Genomic DNA, 24183 nt, shown 5'->3' with positions numbered 1-24183 from the left:
TCAATTGGTGGCAGCAGTCAGTAAAGCTTAGAAAATGTTAGCAATCCTTAGGAAAGAGAGAAAAGGAAGAAAATGTCACAGTGTCACTCTCGGAGTCCGTGGTGCACCCATGGTTTGAACACTGCACTCAGTTCTGATCATTCCATCTCAAAACTGTGCAACAGAACTAGAGAAGGTGCAGAGAAGGGCAACAAGACTGATGTGGGTATGGAAGAGCTGCCATCTGAGGAGAGGGTAGGAAGACTAGGACTGTGTAGCTTACAAAAGACAGCTCAGAGGGAACAGGATAGCGGTCTATAACATTATGAAAGTGAATAGGGAAATATTATTTCCCTATTCACATAACACACGAATCAGGGGTCACCCAATGAAATTAATAAGCAGCAGGTTTAAAACAAACACAACACACAGGCACTCTTGGGAACTCACTGCAAGAGATGTGATGGGTTAAAAGTGTAACTGGATTAAAAAATACTTAGATGAGTTCTTGGAAGATAGGTCCATCAGTGCTCAATAGCCAAGATGTTCAGGGACACCACTCCATACCAACTGCTGGAACTGCATGACCAGAGATGGATAGTTGTAGTATTCTGTTCATTCTCACTGATGCATCTTGGCGGGTCACTGCCACAAGACAGCGCCATGTGTCACACTGGCCATGGTGTGATCCATTCTAACCCGAGAGCCTTTTCAGCAGTACTGCCACCTAGCCTCTTGCTCTCTATTTGATACTTCCTCCCTAAATGGAGTTCTTTGCACTTGTCCTCGTTGAATTTCATCATGTTGATTTCAAAACAATTATTTAATCTGTCGAGATCATTTTGAATTCTAATCCTGTCCTCCAAAGTGCTTGCAACTCTTCCCAGATTGGTGTCACCAGCAGGTTTTATAGGCATACTTTCTACTTCCTTATTAAAGTCATTAATGAACATGTTGACTAGTACTGGACTGAGGACTGAGTCCTGTGCAACCCCACTAGAAAAGCCACACAGTTTGACAGTGAAATCATGAATAGCTATTCTTGGAGTAGGGATGTGAATGACTAGTCAACTATCTGATAAGCATATGCTCATTGTATAGTTGACACACTAGTTGACTAGTCACATCTCCCTGTCCTTGCTGACTCTATCAGAAAGAGGCAGCAAGGGGGGAGAAGTGGAGGGGGTGCTTCAGAGTGGCAGCACCACGTGGAGCCCACAATCAGACTCAGGGCTGCATGTGGTTCTGCCTCTTTGAAACGCTGCTCCTTTCGCTGACGCTGGGCTCCATGCGGCGCTGCTTCTTTGAAACATTGCAGGGAGCATGGGGCCAGCAGGCGACTGCTTAAGTCCCTCGCTGGACCGTGCTCCCCGCAGCGCTTTCACCTTTGAAGTGTAACAACAGGCCTGGGGATGTTGCTGCACTTCAGAGGTGGAGGCGCCCTTATCGACTAACTGAATAGTCTATGCAAACTGCATCGACTATTCGATTAGCTGACTAATCTGAATTTCACATCCCTATCTTGAAGTGCAATCTTTTAATCAGTTGTGCACCTAACTTGTAGTAATTTCCCTAGTTTATGAGGATGTCATGTTGGATAGTGCCAAAATCCTTACAGAAGCAAAGCTATGTCATATCTACTGTTTACTCCTTCCAGTTTCCAGGTTTTGAAATTCTGCCCTGTATGTCAACCCTTGACTGATCAATTACAGATTTATAAGTTTCATAAAGCTGCCTCATTAGGAGATTTAGACCAGACGAGACACTTTTTAGCTTTGACAAATTTCCTTTTGCTTAGTTAAATTTATTTTTTTTCTGTTATGGTGCCCGGCTGTCTCAGTGCATGGGCATTTCTAAATTGCATTTCATTATCATTAACTGTTATTAAAATAAAGAGAATCTTAGAGGGCCACAAGTCACAAACCATAGAACTGATCCTGCAAACACCTGTTATCAATGGGACCATTCCCACGGATTGTCACACTCATATCTGTTTGCATGGTCGAGCCCCGTGTATTGATAGCATAACTGTTCCCATTTCCATGACTAATGATAAGTTATAGTATTCAGCCTGGCAGAATCATTTATTTATCCCAATTTATACCATGTTTTTACCTGGTGCATTTCATTTCGCAGAATGAAAATAGATTAGCCAGTTTCCCTTTTTTTCCTAGTCAAGTTCACTTTCTAACTTTCATGCATCAGCAAAATGCTGCAATGCTCAGGCTGCAAACATGTCTTTTCTGATGTGTTTTTAAAAAGTCACAAAAATATTCTATTAATAGCATTTATAATTACACAAATCTTAACTGTGAAGCTTAAGTCACCTCCTTATGGTGCTCCATTTAACTGTATTGAAGGCATTAAAATAGTTAGTAGCCCTCTCTGAAGGACCACACACAGCCCACCTGGCCAACTTGCTCAAGAACAGTGAGCGGATCTAAAGAACAAAGCAGACCTCCTTTTCCCCACCTCTCCTGCGCAATATTCTATAGGCCAAAAGTGGGTTAAGACCCATTTATTAAGGCTCAGCCTATCGTTTTGTCCTGTGTTTCTGCTACTCCGCTTCCTACAATGTATTCTTATGTTTCAATGCTCTGTCTTTTCAGACAGTACAGAAGAAAGCAATTAACTCCATTAGACCCATAGTATAAAAAAAGGGAGTGATTTCTCAGAAATACTGACTGAAGAATGCACACAAGGAACAGGAGCAGCAGAGAACAGCAACCGTGTGCTATGAAAAGCTAATACAAAAAGTGCTAGCTGTCCCTATACCAGAGCACATTCCTCCATCTGTCATCTGGGCCCTTCCACTCCCAACTGTTCTTAAATTAAACGAATGCATCTAATGGGAGATTTGCTTCTGAAAGCTTCTGAGAATTCATCCAAGACAAATTAAAACACTGCAATGTAATCATACAATTCAACTCACTAACAGGTCGCGTGGCTCCCATTTACCCAGAGGAGAAAAGAACCATAAGACCCCAGATGGAGAAAAACAGCTAAAGAGCAAACCTCCCTTCCCTTCACCCCTTCAGTGATGGAAGCAGATCCAGATGAGGTTAGTTACTCAGTTTGCTACAAGTTTGGTAGCAGAGGCTGAAGGGCTAAATAAGAAAGGAAACAGTTGCACATGTCTTGTTTCATTATGCTAATCTTTGGGGCTTGCAAATTTAAAGTTTTGAAAGGGACTGGGAAGGTCAAAATCCAATATTAAATAACAAGTTTCCTTCCTTGTGTAATTAAATATCTTCTTGCCTTATTAAATCTATAGTAGGTTTTATAATCTAATTTCCTTTTTGTCATTAGTGATTTTTATTTACTTTTTGCATGTTAACTAGGTTGGATAATAGATTTCTCATTTTTAATTTTTTGTTCTAGTTCATTTCATTTTTGGCTTCTTATGCAGTGTACAATTTTGCAGTGTTTGAGCTGCAAATGTTTAGATTTTAATTTTTGTATTGTAATTTCCTATGAAGATTAGGATTTATAGATACTATTTTTTAAAAGCAAACTTTAAATTATGGTCATCATAACCTCCCAGTGTATCTTTAACAATGGATCTTAATTTTCTCTGACTGTTTCTCCGTCCTGCTGTTTGATAACTCAGCAGATTGCTTAGAACCAAACCAAGACAACCAACGCCCCGGATGACAATTCAGGATGGAAGGGAACTTGCCCAAGGATGGAAAAGGCATTACTGGGCTAGTCACTACTCCGTGGTTGTCCCAAAGCCCAGAGGGCTACAGCGGCTGTGTGACAGTGCACGGGAGTGTGCAGGGATGCCGGCAGCCGTATCAAAAGCAAAGGCGGTCCAGGTTGCCTTTCTTCAGGCCTTGTACCAGACTTGGGATCAGCATGTGGTCGAGTCAGCACCTAGATGCTCATCCAGCTCGGATCCAGATTGTGTTGCTGACTATCCTGCTCATTTCCTTCCTGTTTCCCTAGTCTCAACATCTAACCACAGAGCCCACTTAAACCTTCTGGATTTGCCTGAATGTCCTGACCGTTTCGCTGCGAGTAGAAATAACATGGTCACACAGCAACCACCTCTGAATAGCTCCTGCTCCTTTCTTCATCTCCCCTTTCTGCTGCATCTTCCTCTGCCACAGACTCACTAGAAAAGCGACGAGGAGTCCTGTGGCACCTTATAGACTAACTGAAGTGTAGGAGCATAAGCTTTCATGGGCAAAGACCCACTTCGTCACATGCATCTGATGAAGTGGGTCTTTGCCCACGAAAGCTTATGCTCCTACACTTCAGTTAGTCTATAAGGCGCCACAGGACTCCTCGCCGCTTTTGCAGATTCAGACTAACACGGCTACCCCTCTGAGACTCACTAGAGTGTCCTGAGCTTCCTTCTTGCCTGTGTGTCCTTCTGGCCAGGTCACTGAGATACCACAGCGGTAGGCACCAGTACAAATATTCATGTAGGCTTAAAGGCTAGGAGAGACCATCATGAGGATCTAATATTGTAATCTCATCTCCTGCGCATCGCAGAACGACATCCACCCACACCTGTAATGGACTCCTCACCTCTGGCCAAATTACTGAAGTCCTCAAACTTTGATTTAAAGACTTAAAGTTATAGAGAAGTCATGACTTAGTCAAGCTCAAGCCAGCAAGAGATAAGGTCTTTCCAGGGTCTTCTGATCTTCCCTCCTTGCAGTGTGCTGCTAACCATTTCTTTTACTAAATACACTCACTCTTATACTCGGACCAGGGTGAGTGACAGAAATCCAATGCTGACCACTTCATTATCTAATGACCTTGTGTCTCTGGCCTTGTGCCCCTCTATCTCTCCTGGGCAGTGTGCCTTATGTCATAAGTCCTTGTAAAAGGTCAGGACCCCCAAGCCATCCGGTCTGTCCATGTTGTTTTTATTTTACCACCAGAGAAATCATGCCTGTCGGAGCTCATTAAACCCCTATTTATGGGCCATGCACCATTCCCTGTAGTGAAGATGAGCCACTACCTTTGAAATACAATCTTCACCAGTTCAGATCAGTGTAGCCTGAGGATTATATTCCAGCAATCAATCTCCCATAATCTGCCCCCCTCAATTGGCATAGCTGCTGTTGTCCCTGCATGAAGAGGCAAATCCTCTTAAACAACTCTCGGTACAGGAGTAAGACTGTGAAAGAGATATATTAGTTCTCTAGCAGAAGGCAGACGATCAAACCTATCACAGGCCAGCTGATCACACTGATAACAAGGAAACGGGTGATCAATGACTACAGTGTGCTGCGAAACTGTCGATACAACAACTATCTATAACAACACTATATATTCAAAGTGATACACAAATATTCATTAACCCTCTCACCATCCCTTTGAGATGATATTCCCATCCCTGAAGTTGGGCAATGGTGTGATTTCCTGAGGGTTAGACAGCTAATCAATGGCTGAGGTGGGATTAGAAGTTCGGAAGGACAGCCCGATTCCAGCCTTGTAATCATCCTTCAATCTGTGCTGCTGCTCATTAGTTGCCCCTCTCAAGCACACATGTGACAGAGGGAGATGGTTTTGGCTTTGGTTCTAAGAAATGGAGGCTGTAATGCTGGAGCTGGACTGACGAATTTCCAAAAGTATTTTTGAGACAGGAAAAGAAATGAAGGCAGCATACGAACCTCTAGGGGTGCTGCTATTTTCCTCCTGCAGGGTGTTTCGATTAGTTACCTGTTTTGCCATACACGCCCCCAGGGTGTAACGTATAGGGTCAAGTCTCATCTGGTTGTTACTGGCTCATACTGGGCTAGTGACAACGTAGCAGTGCTTGTCTGAAACATCCTACCTACTTGGCAGCTTGTGGTTCTGCTAACTCGGAGAGGGAAGGGTTGTGGTTACCCCCAACAAGGTGTGAGAAGTGGGAATAGTTTCCTGGGGACAGAGGATCTAGACTGCAGATTCAGCAGTCTTGAGGAAGGAATCCCAGGAGGAGCCAATTCCAGGGGAAAAAGTCTAAGTGGATTTTTACATTGTCTTGTTCTGATTTCCTTTAGAAATAATGCTAATCTCCAAGAAAGGGGCAAGTTGTCTGTGTGGGCTAGTTTTGGGGAGCAAGCTGGGAAAGGCAGCTTCTGACATGCAGAATCAGTCATGAGATTTATTATTTTAAGTCCATCTGCAAAAGTGGCATAAGAGAAGGAAAACTGAAGAAGCCCTGAAATAGACGATGGAACAGCAGACAAAAACGCTGTAGGACTAAGGCTACGACTACACTGCACTGTAAAATCGAAAAAAGAGATGCAATCTGCAGTACGCAAATGGAATATCTTTTTTCAATTTAATTTTGAAAGAGACTATTTTGAAGTTTGGCATGTCTACACGGCCCCAGATTTCGAAATAAAGTGTTCTTTTGAGCCATCCCTTATTCCTCACAGAACGAGGTTTACAGGGATGGCGAAAGAGCATGTCTGCTACTTCTAAAAATTTTCCGAAATAGCGGACACGTTCGTTGGACGCGGTGTTGCTAGGTCAAGATACTTCCGGTGTGCCGACAGCAGTGCAGTCTAGACCTTGCCTTAGATACAGACCATCTCCCAGAACAGATGGACCCACTGCAAGTTATGAAGAATTTTGGGGTCCATGCTGCACCCCCAAAGCACCAGGATAGAGAGTTCCTGGCGCAGATATTCCCGGGGCCCAATAACCCAAAGACACTGCCCAGGTTTCAAGAGCTCCCCCCCAGCTAAGGCCATACAGATCTCTTTTCACCCTCATACCTGTGTAGAAGGGAGGGTTACAGTAGATGAGAGGCACACCAGTAAAATGGCTCTAAGTGGAAGTCTCCATTCCAGGTTCCTAGTCAGACTCTGCATACTGAGGGACCAGATTTAGTACATGAATTGCGAAAGTGACTGTTACATTTTTTGCATCATTATACTAAGTGCATCTCTAGCTTATTCTTGGCTAGTTGTAATGTGAGTATCTCTTCTCTCTCCTTCCCTCATTGGTTTAGCTAGTTACTTTACTCATGCAATCAGACATTATATAACCTTTCAACTTGTGCAAAAAAAAGCAACGGCTTTGAGAATTACCAGAGAGAATAATCAATAAATCAACCCTCATGTTGATAACCAGCATGTTCTTTTACAAAGCTATCACTCTTCTATCTGTCCATCTAACCAACTAGCAAAAACATTTAAACAGGTTACTACAGTCTTTTGCTGAGTCGCTGTGGTTGATTTGCTGCCTATCTGCCGCACAGAAACTATCCATCAAGTCTAAAGGAGAGAGTGTTTGAAAGGCAAACATGATCTGTGATCAATATCTTTACAAATCCAAAGGAAACCCCAGCTCCCAAAGGGTTAATCCAGAGAAGCAAAGCTATCAGAATGTTTAGTGAGCTAATGTTTTTATTGATGGGGAAAGGCCTTTAAGTCCTCAATAGAAAAAACGGTTGCAAGATTACAACGGTTAAAGACTGGGGGGGGGGGGGAGGAAGGAAGTCGAGAGGCTCTGATTGGTAGGAACATTCTGGTAAAAGTTTTCTCTGCTATTTTAATTCCAGAAAACTTCATCTCCCATTATAGCCAAAGCACCCTGTTCCCCGATATAACAAATAACCCAGGCAAACAACCCCAGGCCTGTGTAACACACAGCTCAATCAAGCCATCCTGGTATAAGCGCATCCAAATTTAGCAACCCTGGACTAGCACGCAAAGCAAGCTACTGCTCCTAGGAGAAAAGCAGATCTCATCCGAGCACTCTTGTAAAAGGGACATTTCACTGGGTTTGCTGTAAGTGGCATTGTGCAATTTCCTTTCTAAATGGCTGGTAACATCTACCCCATCCAGTATTGCTCTAGTGCACACATTTGGGTATGGATAACTCATCCTGGACATCATGATTTAAGACATACTGTTAGGAACGTACCAGCACATCACCCACTATCAACATAGGTCAGCACAACTGGGCTTGGCAAACCTTCTGTGGGACAAGCTGTGAGGGCTGCAACTTCCCCAGTCTACCTTAAAGCATCAGCGTCCACCTACTAGTGGGCTGTGTGCGGTCAATGTCAGGGTCAGGGGTCAGGGTGTAGCTGCCTGCTAATAGAGTGTAAGCTAACATTGTTGTCAAATTGCTGGAGTAAAATGACAATGCCCAGCTCCTGCTGATGACCTTACCCTGGGGGAGGGGGATATTGGCTTTATTGGAAAACTGCCAGTCTCAGAGGTGATGGAAGTGGCTGATAGCAGCTAAAGACTGTTTGATTGTTGCTGGAGAACCAGTTCAGTGGTCGGTAACCGTCTGAAAGGCAGTTCATTGACTGACCCTGCAGAGCTGCTTATTGACGGCCGAGTTTTCCTCACTTGACGAATCTCTCACAAACTTCACATGCAGCGGGGATGTTGTTCAGCGTAAAAGCAGCTGGCTAGATCAACAGCCCACTGGTTGCTGGACAGCTCAAGAATATGCTGCCCCAGTTTCTCCAACAATTACCAGTGACAGATTCCCCAGCTTCCAGAGTGGAATTCTGCTCCTTAGTCCTGATGAGTAGCTTTGAAGAACTAGTGCGAAGACTCCCGAGCACTCCAAAGTGAAACCAGCTGCAAGAGAATGTCACATGGTGGACTGTACATAAGAACTATTTGTACTTTTCTCAATGGCAATTATTTGTAACATGTAAAAACAGAAGGTGAGAGGCATTAATAGACTTTGGAGAAAAATCTGTGATCCCCCAGCTGTTTGTCATACTGTGCATCTCATTTAGCTATTTTAGTGACTAGTCACGCAGGAAGGAAGACTTTGTGGTTTTCTGGCCTGCTGATGTCAAATCCCCATGCTAACAGAGCCCAAAGGTTCTGCTATAAATGTACAGGGATGGTATGCACCCTGAAATTCTGAAAGCAACAGTATCTGGAAAGTACTGTATGTGAATGGGGTATGTCAAATACGGAACATACTGGGAGTCCATAAATCTATGGTGGGCCAAGCAGTCTTGTCCTTCTGAAAGCAAGCAAGCAAGCAAGCAAGCATTCAGAGGTCACAGGTACCATGGGATAACATGGCAGTTTTCTTCCTGTTTTCCTATGGCTTCAGGAAGAGAGTTGGCCAGTACTTCATTGCATTACACACTGAGAAGTCTTTTGCTGAAAATTCCAGACTCAGGTAGTCTGGGCATGTATGTGGCACATTCGGGCACAGTCTGAAGGGCAAGATTTCCAAGACCGTAAGTCAGAGTTTGTACTGTTTGGGTGATGAATGATGATGAACTAATTTCTGATACATAATACTCAAGACTCTGACTCCTCAAATTGTTACGTCAGTCAAAACATTTGACTGACCAGAATACAAAATATAACATGCCATCTTAGCTTTTTCCTGTTCCATTTTTTCTTTCCTTAATTTGCATATTCAAGATCTCATTCGATGCCTGGCTGTCAGAGATGGTGACAGTTGTGGGGTTTTTTCTAGCTTTATCATGGGGGATTATTTTTAACCCAAATTATTTTGCATTGTAAATGTTTAAATCCACATTAAATCCAGATTAATGCATGAAATCGCCCGACAGGATATTTACTGAAAAAAAAATATTATGGCCAATTCCCATCAAGTGTTTTAAAAAATGCAAAAATATGAGATTTGTGCTTAATGATAAGCATAAAAAAGGTTGCTTTTCTTCTAAAACTCTCTCCCAAACAACCAAACTTTATATACAAACTAGAACCTTTAGCATTTTTTCACAACATGACTGGAATTAATAATACAGATTAATCCTAAATAAATCAGGATTAGTGTTAACTACATATTGAGGTTTATACTCTATGGGAAAATGAAAAGAGGGTGCAAAAAAGCTTCGGCTTTAAATATGGCCTGTGAATGAATAGGCTACTGGGGGAGACGAGCACAAAGTGGGGGGAGAGAAAGCATTATAGAGAATGGAGGACCAGCTGAGGTAGGCAATCAAAAGCCTTCTAATCACTGCAGCTCTGGGGATGTGTTCAAAGGATCTGGTTTGACCACAGGCTGTGCAAGGTCACAAGTGAAATGCAGTTGCAGAAGAAAGGGAGAAGTGTCTTGGATTTCTGGACAGCTTTACTATTTGGATTTGAATCAAGGAGGTCAGCTGGATTGCATGGCTTTAGCATGTTAGCAAGAAGATTCAACTTCTCCTTGTGGTTAAAGGGCCACAGCCCACTTTGAAAAACATATATAAATAAAACTACAGGCTCAGTCTACATAAGGAAGAACTCTGCTGTGATCTGCTGAGGCTGAAATTACAAAAATGCAAAGACACTTTTGGGTAACCTTGTGTGTTGCAGTTTCCAATGGTTTACTGCCAAGAATAAATTTCAGCGAGGAATTTGGACTGTTTGTTGGTCTAATATAATGCCACTGACATTTCCCTTTCTTCACTCCAGAACTTGTAACATATTCCCCCTTGTGCTCCAGACAACAGAATTAGAGATGTCAAGGGAAAGCATTGTTCACAAAGACACCGTATCTTTCTGCCAGTTTCTTACTCTTTGGATTTTCTACAAATTTCTCCTCTTCCTCTGCTCTCAGAGATGGACTCAGAGCTCATTTCAGCGTGAATGGAGATCCTACTTTTGTCCTCCGATTCCTCCTGATGCTAACTGAATTCAAAGACTGAGGTGATGTCCTGTCTATCTGATACTAATGAAGATTCACTCAATCCACATATTCCACATTGCACACACAGAGGGAAGCGCTGGAGTGCATTCTTGTGCTCATTGGTAACTGACCTGCAGTATTCTCCTTTCCACATTCCTGTTTTCTTCTTGTGCATCTGTTCAAAGAGCAACACTTGTACTTTGCTACTCCAAAATTCTCAGGTGTGGGGCTGGCCTGAAAGGTCTGAGAATTGTGGAGTTTTGAGAGATCTTGTCTCCCATCTGTTTCCTGTTCCCTTTTCAAAACTTCCTCTGCTCTCACACCACTCCTCCGAGTCTTACAATGACAAGGGGCTAGATTCTCCCCTGCTTTACACCAGATGAAGTTATTTACACCTGAACAAAGTGGTGTAAATCACTAACGTCAGAAGTGTAATATGTTACACATTATTTGTACTCACTGCGCAGGTGTAAATGACTACTCCAAGTGCAAAGGAATAAAGAATCATGCTCCAGGTGGAGTCTGGCTGAAAGCCTTTGAAGTATTGGTAGGTATGCCACTCAAAAGCAACGCAGAAATGTAAGATTAGGGTGAAATTCCTTGACTCTATACTCACAGAATAATTTCTGTGCATATTTTAATACAAACACACAGTTTACAATCCTGCCTCAGTGCAGACCTCAGATGTCTGTGCAGCCACCCGTAAGTAACCATGTGAGACTGTGGTTGCACTGGGTTCTGAATAAGTATAACTGTACCAGGATGTAAGTAGGAAAATTGTGCTAGAGTAGCAAAGATTACAAAACAAAACAAAACAGCCATGCTCAAGAGAACCACACTCACCAGACTGTAAAAACACCCTCCAAAATGAAGGCAATTCACTAACCTTAAGTGCCAGCTCATTTTTTAGACTTTCCATAATGAAGAAAAGAAACTCTTATGTCTAATGAAATATTCGTAAATCAGAAATGAGGTTGGGTATTATGTCATTCTGCAGTGTTTAAAAGCCTGAAAACACTCCATGTTATGCTAGTGAGAAATGATCCTGCTGGTGTTAGTCAACTTTTAAAAGATCATAGACGTTGAGAAATGAATAATTGTCATTGATCTCCTCAAGAAGAAATGGAGCAAGGGAGCTGAAGGGATTCTGGGCTAGACTACTGATAAAGTCAAGGAATCCCTTAGTAATGGTCAGTGTAGCTGTCTCACTGGTGTTGAGAAAATTCAAAACAAGGGAAGGCAAATTAATTTAAAAATGTATTTTTGAAAGGAATATTTGAAAATGGGTCTAGCTATAAAAAGAGAAAAATATGTCAGTAAAGAAAGGGTTGAATATTTGTAAATGAGGATGAGCGCTGCTGCTATGGATCTCAGTAGAATTAGGGGAGTCAAGGGCAGCCTGTAGTGCTATTCAGGTGATGAGATGGCCCTAGAATCATAGAATCCTAGAGCTAGTAGAGACCTCAGGAGGCATCAAGTCCAGCCCCCTGCCCAAGGCAGGACCAACCCCAACTCAATCATCCCAGCCAGGGCTTGGTCAAGTCTGGACTGAAACACCTCTAGGGATGAAGATTCCACCCCCTCCTTAGGGAACCCAGCCCAGGGCTTCCCCACCCTCCTCAGGAAATAATTTTTCCTAATATCCAACCTAGACCTCCCCCACTGCAACTTGAGCCCATTGCTCCTTGTTCTGCCATCTGTCACTACTGAGAACAGCCTCTCTCCATCGTCTTTGAAACCCCCCTCCAGGTAGTTGAAGGCTGCTATTAAATCCCCCCTCAGTCTTCTCTTCTGCAGACTAAACAAGCCCAAATCCCTCAGCCTCTCCTCGTATGTCATGTGCTCCAGCCCCCTAATCATTTTGGTCGCCCTCTGCTGGACCCTCTCCAACACGTCCACATCCTTTCTATAGTGTGTGTGGGCAGGGGAGGGGGAGCGGGCAGAACTGGACGCAATATTCCAGATGTGGCCTGCTGGCAATGCTCCTCCTAATGTACCTGAATATGCCATTAGCCTTCTTGGCTACAAGGGCCCCCTGTTGACTCATGATGAGTACTGTGTACGCTTCTTTTTGTCTTCTGGAATAAAATTTATAAATGCAGAGAGACTTGCATAATTACTGTGATCATAGTTTGCTACTGGGGCTGCACAGCTGGCAATTCTTCATTGTAAAGTTACAGCAGAACATGCTTTGTGGCCAAACAGGCCAAGCCATTTCCAGTCATTGCTATATGGCGTGTTTCTGTTGTATTGTTTTCTACCTGCTCCTTGACTGTGACAATAACTAGTGAATTTGGTGTTAGACGTGAGAAGAGGGTCAGTGCCCTTTGATGGCATGCCATACGTATTATCCAGCCTCTTACAGGCAGGTGGAATTGTCACTGGGGTTTGCCAGAGCAACATCACGGGGTCCGTGACTGCATAATTCATTGGAAGGGTGATTTTGGAAGAGGTGATGTGCGCAGTATGTCCACTAACTTGTGTCAAGGCTCCTGGATGTGTTCCCAAGAGATATCTTGTGAAGGGGCCGCTAATTTCTAGAGATCTTGAAATTGCCTAAAATTGTCAGCTGTGCGGGAAGGTGTCGGCATAATTGTGTCATCTGATGAGGATGAGAAATGAGTATCAGCTGGATCATCTTGGTCTGAGAATTTCTCCTATTCTTCAGCCCCATGTTCAGCGGTGCCAGATGGTGCCTGAGATGTTAACATGTGTGGTTGGCATGGCTTTTTGGTGTGGGCTTTCAAGTGTGAGCACTTCTATGGTGTATGTGCCTCACCGAGACACCGGATGCACTGAGAATATCTGTCTGAAATGGGTACTGAGAGCCTGCAGTTCGTGTAGCATTTGAAAGCTGGAGAGCCAGGCATGCCCCTGGGAAAGCACGCTCTCTCGGTAAGATGGAGAGCAGTACGGATATCATGCTGCTGTGACAGAGTTGAACAGACACATACAATCCTACGAACAAAATGAATTATTTTAAAGGGAAGGCGACAAGTGGGAAGGTTAAGTCTTCTATTCTATTCTAAAACTATGAGCTAGGACTAATGGAAGAAAGGCTATTTCTAAGCTGCAAGGCACTGCTAATGCTCTGACTCAGCCAGCAGTGGTGGAGAAGAAACTCCAGGGGGTGGGGTGTTCACACAACACCAGTTAACTGCCTGAAGCACTGTGAGACGGGGACATGCATGTGTGGCCCAACCAGGCACTGCTACCACAAATCTCTGGCTATGAATGCAGGGGCATGGACACCTAATGTAGAGCATCTCCAGGGACACCACTCAAAGAAGAAGCAGCTAATCAATGAGTGTAGTACATTTACATGGTGGAAATGACAAAGGGCAGTAACAATGTGCTATCTTTCAAACCGTGTCCTACTGCTCAATGTTTGGTTCTTTTGTCAAACGATTTAGAGGGCAATCCCAATGGCAAGGCTTTAAACGCTGACATTACTTTACAAAAAACCACTGAACAGTAAAAATGGGGTATTACAGCTTGTAGAAAAAAAGCCCATATTTTAGTCAAGTACATACGGATCTGGCCTTGAGAATGGAAGCCAGCGTAGCAATTATAGCCAAGTGCAATACTATGGACAGAAGAGAGGAAGGACTTAGATTACCAGCCTTTGACAAGGTATCTCACTAAAGGCTCTTAAGCAAAGTAAGTTTTCATGGGATAAGAGGGAAGGTCCTTTCATGCATTGATAACTGGTTAAAAGACAGGACACAAAGGGTAGGAATAATGGTCGGTTTTCCAAATGGAGAGAGGTAACTAGTGGGGTCCCCCAAGGGTCTGTCCTGGGACCCATCCTATTCAACATATTTATATATGATCTGGAGAAAAGAGTAAACAAGGTGGCAAAATTTGCAGATGGCACCAAACTGCTCAAGATTGTTAAGACCAAAGCAGACTGTGAAAAGCTTCAAAAGGATCTTTCAAAACTAGGTGATTGGGCAACAAAATGGCAAATGAAATTTAATATTAATAAATGTAAAGTAATGCACATTGGAAAAATAATTGCAACTGCACATATCAAATGATGGGGACTAATTTAGCCATAACCACTTGAGAGAGAGAGATCTTAGAGTTACTGTGGCTAGTTCTCTGAAAACATCCACTCAATGTGCAGCGGCCGTCAAAAAAGCAAACGGAATGTTAGGAATCATTAAGAAAGAGATAGAGAATAAGACAGAGAATATTTTATTGCCTCTATATAAATCCAGGGGATGCCCACATTTTGAATACTGCATACAGGTATGGTTGCCTCATCTCAAAAAAGATATATTGGCATTAGAAAAGGTTCAGAAAAGGGCAACAACAATTATTAAGGGTTTGGAATGGGTGTCAAAATTGCTGCTGCCGGGGTAGTGGTGGTGAAATTGCTGGGCCCCAGAGCAACTGTCCCTATTGACCCCCCTCCCCCCCCAGTGGTGGCACTGCTTATTCATTATAATAAAGTCATCTTTTGATGCGTTATTTTCTGTAAATTAAACAGACTGAGCTCCTTTAATCTCGCGCTGGAAAACTTTGCAGTGGTCAAACCAGTGTTGTGTCTTCTCTGCCCCTCTCTGATTCTTCAACATCCTTTTTACCACGTGGACATCAGTATTCTAGTATTGGGGCAGTATTCTCATATTGGCCCATACACAGGAGAGGTGATAGCATTCTGGACAGCAGTCCTTGCCAGGGGAGGTGGTAAGACCAGGACTTTAACAGGCTTCAAAAAAGAGCTAGATAGATTCCAGGAAGTTAGGTCCATCAAAGGCTATTAGCTAGGATGGGTAGGAATGGTGTCCCTGGCCTCTGTTTGTCTGGAAATGGGTGACAGGGGAAGGATCATGTGAGGATTACCTGTTGTGTTCCCTCCCTCTGGGCATCTGGCATTGGCCACTGTCGGCAGACAGGACACTGGGCTGGATGGACTGTTGGTCTGACCCAGTCTGGTTATTCTTATGTTCTTAACAGTGACCCTCCAAAGGACTCACAGAATGTCTTCACTGGAGAGTTATTTTGCAAGCATCCACACTACCACGCCTGTTATTTTCAAAATAAGGGGCTGATTATTTTGAAATAACAACTCCTGCTTGTGAAGAGGAATAAGTGTATTATGAAATAGTAATTTTGGGAGTGATTATTTCAAAATAACCTGGTAGCATAGAGAGAGCCTCTGTGATTGAAAATGTGCTATCAGTGTGACACTGGGGTTGAGAGATCTAACATAATACTTGAATACAGAGAGGGAACTCTTAAGCAGGAGTAGGGAAAATGTATTACCTCTGATTGTATCATTGGTGAGGCCATTGCTGGGATCCTATATCCAGTTCTGCTCTCCACATTTCAAAATGGATGTTGAGAAACCAGAGATTAATCCAGAAAACATGCCTTACAAAGAAGCACGATATATTTAATTTATCAAAGAGGCGGTTAAAATTCAGCTTTATACTCGTCTGTAAGTCCTATGCCTGCACAGGGAGAAGAGATCTGATCTTACAGTGCTCTTTAATCTAGCACACAGAGGCATAAAAAGAACCAATGGTGGGAAATGGAAATCAGCAATGTTCTAACTGGAAATAAGGCACATTTTAAAATAAATCTAATTGACCACTGGAATAGTTTATCAACACATATTTGTAGCTTCTCAATCACTTGGAGTCTTTAAAGAAGTCTGAAATATCTGTATAAAAGATACGGTCTAGTTGAACCACAAGTTATTGGGCGAGATACAAAGATCATTGGATGAAATTTTATGGACCTATGTATTTCAGAATGTCAAACTAGATGATTATAATGGTCTCTTCTAGCCTTCAATTCTATGTAACATGTTCTCAACTTTGGTGAATGTCTGAGGATAAAGTAAATGCATTGTAGTCAATCTTAGTAAAAGTGAATCACAGTCCAATCACCACTGAGCAAATATCTCTCAAAGGAACAAGGGGGGGGACAATGCAAGGGAAATGACATTAGGAATGGAGGAATGCTCAGAAATGTAGGGACAATGAGAAGTTAGGTACCCATCTCCCTCTGATTTAATGTGAGTTGGGCTCCAAATTCCCATTTGTGATTTGGAAAATCTTCTTAAAGTTGCATTGTTTTGTTTTGTGGTTTCCATGCTGCTAAAGCATAAGAGATATAGACAAGATCCAGATATCAGCTAGACAGGAGATAAGAATTTTAGTCCATGTTGGAACATATGACTATGAAGAAACAAAAAGCAGGTTTTATAAAAAAAAGTTTGAAGAATTAAAAAATAAGCCAAAGAACAAAACAGTTTACCAGTGGTATCTGCAGAACTATGCTCATTGCCACTAGGAATTTAAATGTGTGGCTGACAAACGGATGCAATTAGGCATGTTTTAGGTTTGGGGCATTAGGGTTTGCAGACAAAAAGAAACGGGTCACAAAATAGTCAGTGAAAAATGCGAGTAGAGGAAACTAAATACTGAGGAGACAATTGTTTAAAAGAAATCAAAGAGAAGGAGGAAAGATTTTCAGCCAGTTGAATTGGGAGGCACTTGATGAACTTAGGGCTTGGCATCTGTTTATTGTCATTTAAAAATAAAAGTAGCAGAAATGTGCTGACAGAGTGAATTGGCTACTATTTGCTCGATCTTATGAGGTAACAGGATGAAGAGCTAACTCAAGTCAGTGAAGATCTTTGAGGTGTAGACCAGGGCCAAGAGAAGAAATAAAAAACTTTCAAAGCAAAATGATCACAGACCTGATTCAAAAAAGCACTTAAGCAAATGTTTAATTTCTGAAGTCAGTTGGATTGAAACTAGACAGGTATTATTACAATTTCATTCAATCCTTCTTTTAGTGTCCAAAAGACATACCAACATTTTGTAAGAGAGGTAAGAGAAATAGTAAAGGAAAACAGGTTTCATACCATTATGGGGACAATACTTGCTTATTTGGAAAATTAGCTTCTTGGAATAGGTAAGTCCACAAACAACAGAGATTCAGTCTCCGCTACTGGAAGACAGACCAGGCCATTGTGTTACTGGTGTAGGGCTCGAAGCACTCACCTGTGTGAAAACTTCCAGAGCAGAAAATAAACTGAGATACATATCTGAATCAGTCAACTGAAACTTGAGTAACTCCTTCATGTAAGTAGTAAGAACTATTCAGCTGTATTCTGAGAATAAGCCTTTTTTTGTAATAAAACTTAAAAAACAACCAATAGTCCTGCAGCACCTTAGAGACTAACAAAACATGTCAGATGAAGTGGGCTGTGCCAATGAAAGCTCATGATCCCATCGACATGTTTTGTTAGTCTTTAAGGTGCTGCAGGACTATTGGTTGTTTTTTAAGTTTTTCCTGTTACAGACTAACACAGCTACTCCTCCCTCCCCCGAACCTTTTTTTGTAATAGTTAACACAATGGAGTGTAACTGTATGTTTCTCTATTTAAATGAATGCATTTTTCAGGTACCCAAACTAACCTCAGAATGTAGTGGATTCTCCATCACTTGGAGTCTTAAAATCAAAACTGGTTATCTTTCTAAAAGATCTTCTTTAGTGGTGAAGAAATTAGTGGGTGCGGTTTTCTGGCCTGTATTATCCTACAGGTCAGTCTATACGGTTACAGTGGTCCATTCTGACAATTGAAAATCTATAGAGCTATGAAACTCAAATAATGTTGGCTTGTAAAGGAAGGTAATTTGGACCGTCTTGTTTTGTAGGCTTCCAAGATATAAGATCTTTGCTACTGGACACAAAATTTTTAGGCTTTTTTTAATCCTTAGATTTCTGGGTAATTTAGTAAAAATACTCTGACTGAAAGAAAGAAGAGAATCCTCCTCAGCTGGTTCAAATGGATTTTTGTAAGATCATTAAGATCTTCAGATTCAAGTTAAATGGAAAAGTACTGCAAATCTGTCAGGCTCTACATACTGATTTTTATAATACTTCTGTCCAAAAATTCTGTGCAGTAAGAATGTTGGGAGGTGCCTTGTCAAGTTTACTAGGTCAAGGAACCATGGCACCTTGCTCTTTGAGAATGACCATTGAGGTCCTCTTTTGAACTTCTGGGAATTTTGGAAATGGAGGAAAAGTATAAAGGAATTTTGTGGCCAGGATTGGAATAATTCAGCCAGAGCAATTACAATTCGGTAATTCCCTTGGATGGAAATCAAGAGCATGTTATGATTTTGTTTGGATGCAAATAATGGTCTAACTTGGGGTGGTTAAATCTCTTTGCTATGATTGTGCATGTGGGAAGGAGTAGGCTCCACTCCAACTACTTGTCATCTCTCGGCTGAGCTGGTTGGCCATGGTGTTGCTCCTTCCTTGGATGTATAGTATAATAATGGAGAGAACATCCTTCTGAGCCTAAGGAAGCATCTAGACAGCACCCTTCTGTCAGAATAAGCAAATTGCGTAGCTTATTCAGCGCCAAATTTCAAAATAAGGCACCATTCTGACAAATCCCGTAACTCTCGTGGAACAAGGGTTACAGGGACACCAGAATAGTACGCCTGCTATTTTGGGAAATAGTGGGCACTTTTAAAACACGGCGTTGCTATTCCAGGATACTTCCAGGATCCCGAAAGAGCAACGCAGTCTAAACGTACCTTAAGCGAGGAATAGCTTTGTGTCCATGGGGAAACACATGGTGCTGATGCCATTTGTTGAGGTAGGTCATGAGTGTAACAATATGTGTGATTATGAGAACGTGTCTGTTTTTAAATGAAGGTAATAAGTCTACTGATTCTGAGAGCAACTGTGTTGTGACCATTTTCAATGGTCTACTTCAGAGTGAGTGCTCCATCTCTTCAGACAGACGTTCATTATTAATATTCATTTTGAACATTTGGTTAGCACATCCTTTTAAGAACCTGGTTTTGATGTCTACCTGTTTTAAAATGGGCTAACTTTCTGAAGAATTCTGACTTTGTAGGTGGATATTCTTGGAGGAAGGGAAGGCAGATGAATTTGTAAAGTCTTCATCTGCAATCTGACACGAGACACTGGATGGCCATTACTAACAATAGCAGAAGGAGACTCATTATTATCTGTACTGATAAAACCAGGGAGTATGTGATTTCTTGAATTGTTGAGCCAATTTTCTAATGTCTTTCCTGGGATTCCTTATGTTTGACTGTGTCTGAGCTCTCCCAGATGTAAAAGCTGGGGTGAGGGAACAGCATGGGCTGCTTCTGATTGGTAAGAAACAGGTGTCTCTCTAGAACTTGCAGCTGTGTAACAGTATCTGATTTGGTCTTTTATAGCAGTGGTACTCAAATCAATAGGTTATCTAGGAATGGATATACATTAATGGCCCTTTGCCGGAAAGCCACAATTAGTAAAGCTAAGACCCTGGTAAGCACTCAGAGCCACAGACAATCGGAAGGACAGGAATTTGTAGTAGGAATGATTTTTCCAATATGAAAAGTGAGGAATCATCTGAACTAATGCCTGAACAGGCACGTGAAGCTAACACCTCCTTCAGGTAGCCTGAAAGTAGGAAATACACATGTAATAAAATGATGTAAGCAGACTCTGAAGAAACGCATCCCTGGCTGCTAGCTGGAAGTGGGGAGAGACCCTGTGTGTCTCCATGGAAATAAGTGTTTGTTCCTGCTTTGCTTAAGTTTGTTAAATATTCAGCTGATGAAGGGTGTTTTGCTCATTGTAATCAACTTGGCTGGTGTTGGGTCACAAATCATGTTAATACTAAATGTAGGAGTTGTGAAATTTGCTCCCCAAGGCTTGCACTTACTGTGGGAATGCAGAAAAGACAGACAGTGTTTAACCCATTTCAAAAGTGAGACACTGTCAGTTTAAAGACCCTCAGATGGACCAGGGCTCCACTGCCAGAGCCCTGTGAGGTTAAGCGGAGAGGATAGGACTCCCAACCAGCAGGCTACATGCCTACAAGGCACTGGTTATGAGACTGGTTCAGTTGGTCCCTCCCAACTGTCTCAATGGTAGAGCAAAAATAGGTTCCATAAGGAGTCTCTTCTATCATTTTGAATTTACTCCAGCGGATGCTGACATTTCTTGTGCCTGGACTGTGCAGTGAGCCAAGAGCTGAAATCACTGAGAGCTGAGATCCCTGGATTTTGCACCAAAGCAGTGGGAGCTGCCAAATGGTTGGCTGGTGGGGCCTCTGGTAGAGAGATGCAACGGGCGGCCAACAGAGAAGTGGTGGCATGATAAATGTGCAGCAGGGTGGCAGTGGAAATGTGCAACGAGCAGCCAGCAATGGGCAGGCAGATGGCGAGTGACCAGAAGAATGAGGAAGATGCATCTTTACCTCCCCCCTCCCAGGAATGGAGGTGAACTCTGCGGATGCTCCTGGGAACTCTGGGTCTGCCCGGACCAGGGGCAGCAGTTGTGGGTGGGGTGCAGAGAAGGGCTGGGCATGTGAAAGGGACATTTATATTTCTGGACTTAACACCTGAATGGAAAAGGACACTGCCCGTCCTCTCGGGAGGGGATGGACTTTTACTCATGGTTTTGTTTATGAACTCTGCTGGTGGTGTTTTCCCAAATTCAAGCCAAAATGCTTCCCTCCTTTTATTAAACGTTTCTTTACACTCAGACTGTGCGCTTGCGAGTGGGGAAGCATTGCCTCTCCGAGGCACCCAGCGGTGTGCATGAATTTCCCAGGTGACTGGGTGGGAGCTCAAGCCAGTTCTGTGTTGGATGGATGGAGAGGAGCCCCTAGATATTGAACCCAGCCCTGGCTGCTGCTGGCTCCACCTGGCAGAAGGGGTACAATAACAAATGGAGATTTCTATACTGAACTTGAACTTCTTTGGTTGTTTGTAGAGAATGTTGAGACCTGTTCATCTCACATCGGTAACAGTTTTAATTTGCAGAAGGCAATGTTTTGTCTATAGCTCTCATATTCTTATTTTGTCGGTTGAGAAACAGCAAATCTGTGTCTGGAATGGGTCTGACACATACCCGTCAGAAATAATCAGTGGCCACTCGTCCGCCAAAAGGAGTCTGTTCCAAGATAACCAGCTCGGCATTTCCAACAGAGAGGGCTGACAGTCATGTGCTGTGCTTGCTGCTAAAAGTAATTCCAGTGGAGAATTATTCTGTGACCCTAATCCACTAGGTTTGTTCCATTTTCCTTCTATATATGAGTTATCTGTCCTTGAGCATCTGGATGATAATTAGCTAAAAAAGGATGTCTGTTTTTATGTCTTCTAGTCACTCTTGGTTTAGCTGGAAAACAACAAGAGTTCTTAGGCTTTTCTGAAATCTTTGCCATCCCTTTATTTGTTCACTGGTTAGCTGTCAGAAAGTTTGAGCCACAAACATACATCAGATCATGGCTTCTGAATGGGAAAATTATCAACTTTTTTACTTCATGCAAAATTTGCAAGAAAGAAGAGGGATGATTGCTTTATGAAGCTTACCACAAAGTGTATGTCTACACTACAGAGTATTTTTTTCCAGAAAAACAGCCGATTTTTCCAAAAAAACTTCAATTACTCCCACACTGCAATTGCGTTCTTTTGAAAGAAAATCGCAAGAACAGAGGGTTTTTTCTGACATTGGTAATCCTCATTCTATGAGGAAGAAGCCATTTTCCAAAAGAGCTCTTTTGGAAAAAGGCGTGTGTGGATGGGGAAGAGAGGGGTACTTTCGAAAGAAGAGGAAAGAGGAAAAAGCACAGGTTCCCGGATGGCCACTCCATCCATAGTAATCACAGCTAAAATGCGAGATAGCATCTATTCAGTGTGGACGCTATCTTTCAAAAAAGCAGATCACTTTTTCAATGCACTTTTGCAGCGTGAACACTCTCTTTTGGAAGAAGTTTTTCCGGAAGATCTCTTCTGGAAAAGCTTCTTCCGAAAGAAGCCTGCAGTCTAGACATAGTCATACTTTCTGTCTCTTTTCCCCCTTTATATCTGGTTCATTTGAGAAGTGGTTTCAAGAAGCAGTTATATGTCTGAACATACCAGAAAGGTTCGTAGATAGTTTTTTTCCTATGCTTCTTCCTATAGGACTTCTGGTACTGAACTAATAACTGTCTCTGTTTCCGTGAAGATTATACAGATTCCTCAAGGGTCTTTTTAGCTTTCTCCTGGAAAGAACAAGAATTGCACTAATAGATGTTGAGGCTAGAAGGGACCATTTTGATCATCTACTTTACCTTTTGCATAACTCAGAGAATTTCGTCCAGTAATTCCTGCATCAAACTCAGGATTGTGGGTGAGCTATAGTACACCTTCTAGAAAGACATCCAGTTTTGATTTAAAGACTTCACATGAGAGCGAATCTATGTGTGTCCTCAGATAAATTATGGCAATGGTGTTATTACCCTCAGGCTGTGTCTAGACTGGCAAGTTTTTCCGCAAAAGCACCTGCTTTTGCGGAAAAACTTGCCAGCTGTCTACACTGGCCGCTTGAATTTCCGCAAGAACACTGACGATCTCATGTAAGAAATCAGTGCTTCTTGCAGAAATACTATGCGGCTCCCATTTGGGCAAAAGTTCTTTTGCGCAAAGCTTTTGCACAAAAAAGCCAGTGTTGACAGCTCAGATTTGTTTTGCGCAAAAAAGCCCCAATCGCGAAAATGGTGATCGAGGCTTTCTTGCGCAAAAGTGCGTCTAGATTGGCACGGACGCTTTTCTGCAAAAAGTGCTTGCGGAAAAGCATCTGTGCCAATCTAGACGCTCTCTTCCGCAAATACTTTTAACGGATAACTTTTCCGTTAAAAGCATTTGCAGAAAATCATGCCAATCTAGACATAGCCTCAGTGTTAAACATTTGCATTGTATGTGCACTGTGAATTTATCAATTTTCAACTTCCTGCCAACAAGCCTTGCTGTGCCTTTGTTGGTTAGGGTAAGGAGCCCTCTCTCCTCAGAAACGTTCTTCCCACAAAGGCACTGGTAGACCATAATAAATTCATCTCTTCTCTTGGATAGACCAAACAGATTGAGCTTCGTAGTCTTTCCCTTTAAAGTGGCTTTTAATTCGAATTAATTCTGAGCTATTTATTCTAGGAGCTCTTTTCAGCATCCCTTCTGAGTTGTGGATACCAAACAAAACCATACTCACCAATGGGCTTCACCATTTTAGTAACCGTCTCCCCAGTGGCACATGCAGACAATACCGCCTCCCTACTCCTACTCAGTGTATATACAAGTTCAGTGTTAGCCTCTTGGCCTCCACATTGCACAAGGAGGATCATGTTTGATTGATTATCCATCATAATATCTATGCCTTTTTGCGAGTCATTGCTTTTCATAATACAACCTCCGGTCTTTTATGTTCTACACAGCAGTGAGCCTGCTGCAAAACAGTTCCCTTTAAGGTGTCTCAAGCTGAGCATGGGAAGTTACTAGTCACAATTATTTTAGAGAAGACAGAGATTTTAAGGGAGCACAGAAGGAATTTTAAAGATAATAATAAAAAAAATTTTAAATGATTTTGAGCTACCTTGTTCACATTCTTTGTCTATGTAACTGCATTATCACGAAAGCTCATGATCCCATCTACATTTTTTGTTAGTCTGTAAATGGGCTGCAGGACTATTTGTTTTTTTTTTAAGTTGATCTTATTACTGTTACTCTCGTCCCCACCTCTTTTGCTCCCTATTATTTGTTATTCTTCCTAGTATTTGGTCTAAAATGGGATAGTAATCTCTCTAGGACA

At 42.3% G+C, this 24183-nt stretch overlaps 1 protein-coding gene and 1 long non-coding RNA gene across 4 annotated transcripts in view; one reads left to right on the top strand and one right to left on the bottom strand.

Annotated features, from left to right (window-relative positions):
- Window positions 1-24183, bottom strand: part of ZFHX3 (zinc finger homeobox 3) — an 866714-nt gene that overhangs the window by 320835 nt on the left and 521696 nt on the right. The window lies entirely within an intron of this gene.
- Window positions 1-24183, top strand: part of LOC106732259 (uncharacterized) — a 115518-nt gene that overhangs the window by 51105 nt on the left and 40230 nt on the right. For all 3 annotated transcript variants that reach the window (XR_016350525.1, XR_012906618.2, XR_012906619.2), the window contains one exon: window positions 2918-3040. This is a non-coding gene — a long non-coding RNA (uncharacterized LOC106732259). The remainder of the gene's footprint in view (window positions 1-2917; window positions 3041-24183) is intronic.

The sequence above is a fragment of the Pelodiscus sinensis genome, chromosome 12 (assembly GCF_052426305.1).
Source record: "Pelodiscus sinensis isolate ZL-2025 chromosome 12, ASM5242630v1, whole genome shotgun sequence".
In the NCBI taxonomy this organism is placed as follows: Eukaryota; Metazoa; Chordata; order Testudines; family Trionychidae; genus Pelodiscus; species Pelodiscus sinensis.
This window is presented reverse-complemented; position numbering and strand designations above follow the sequence as displayed.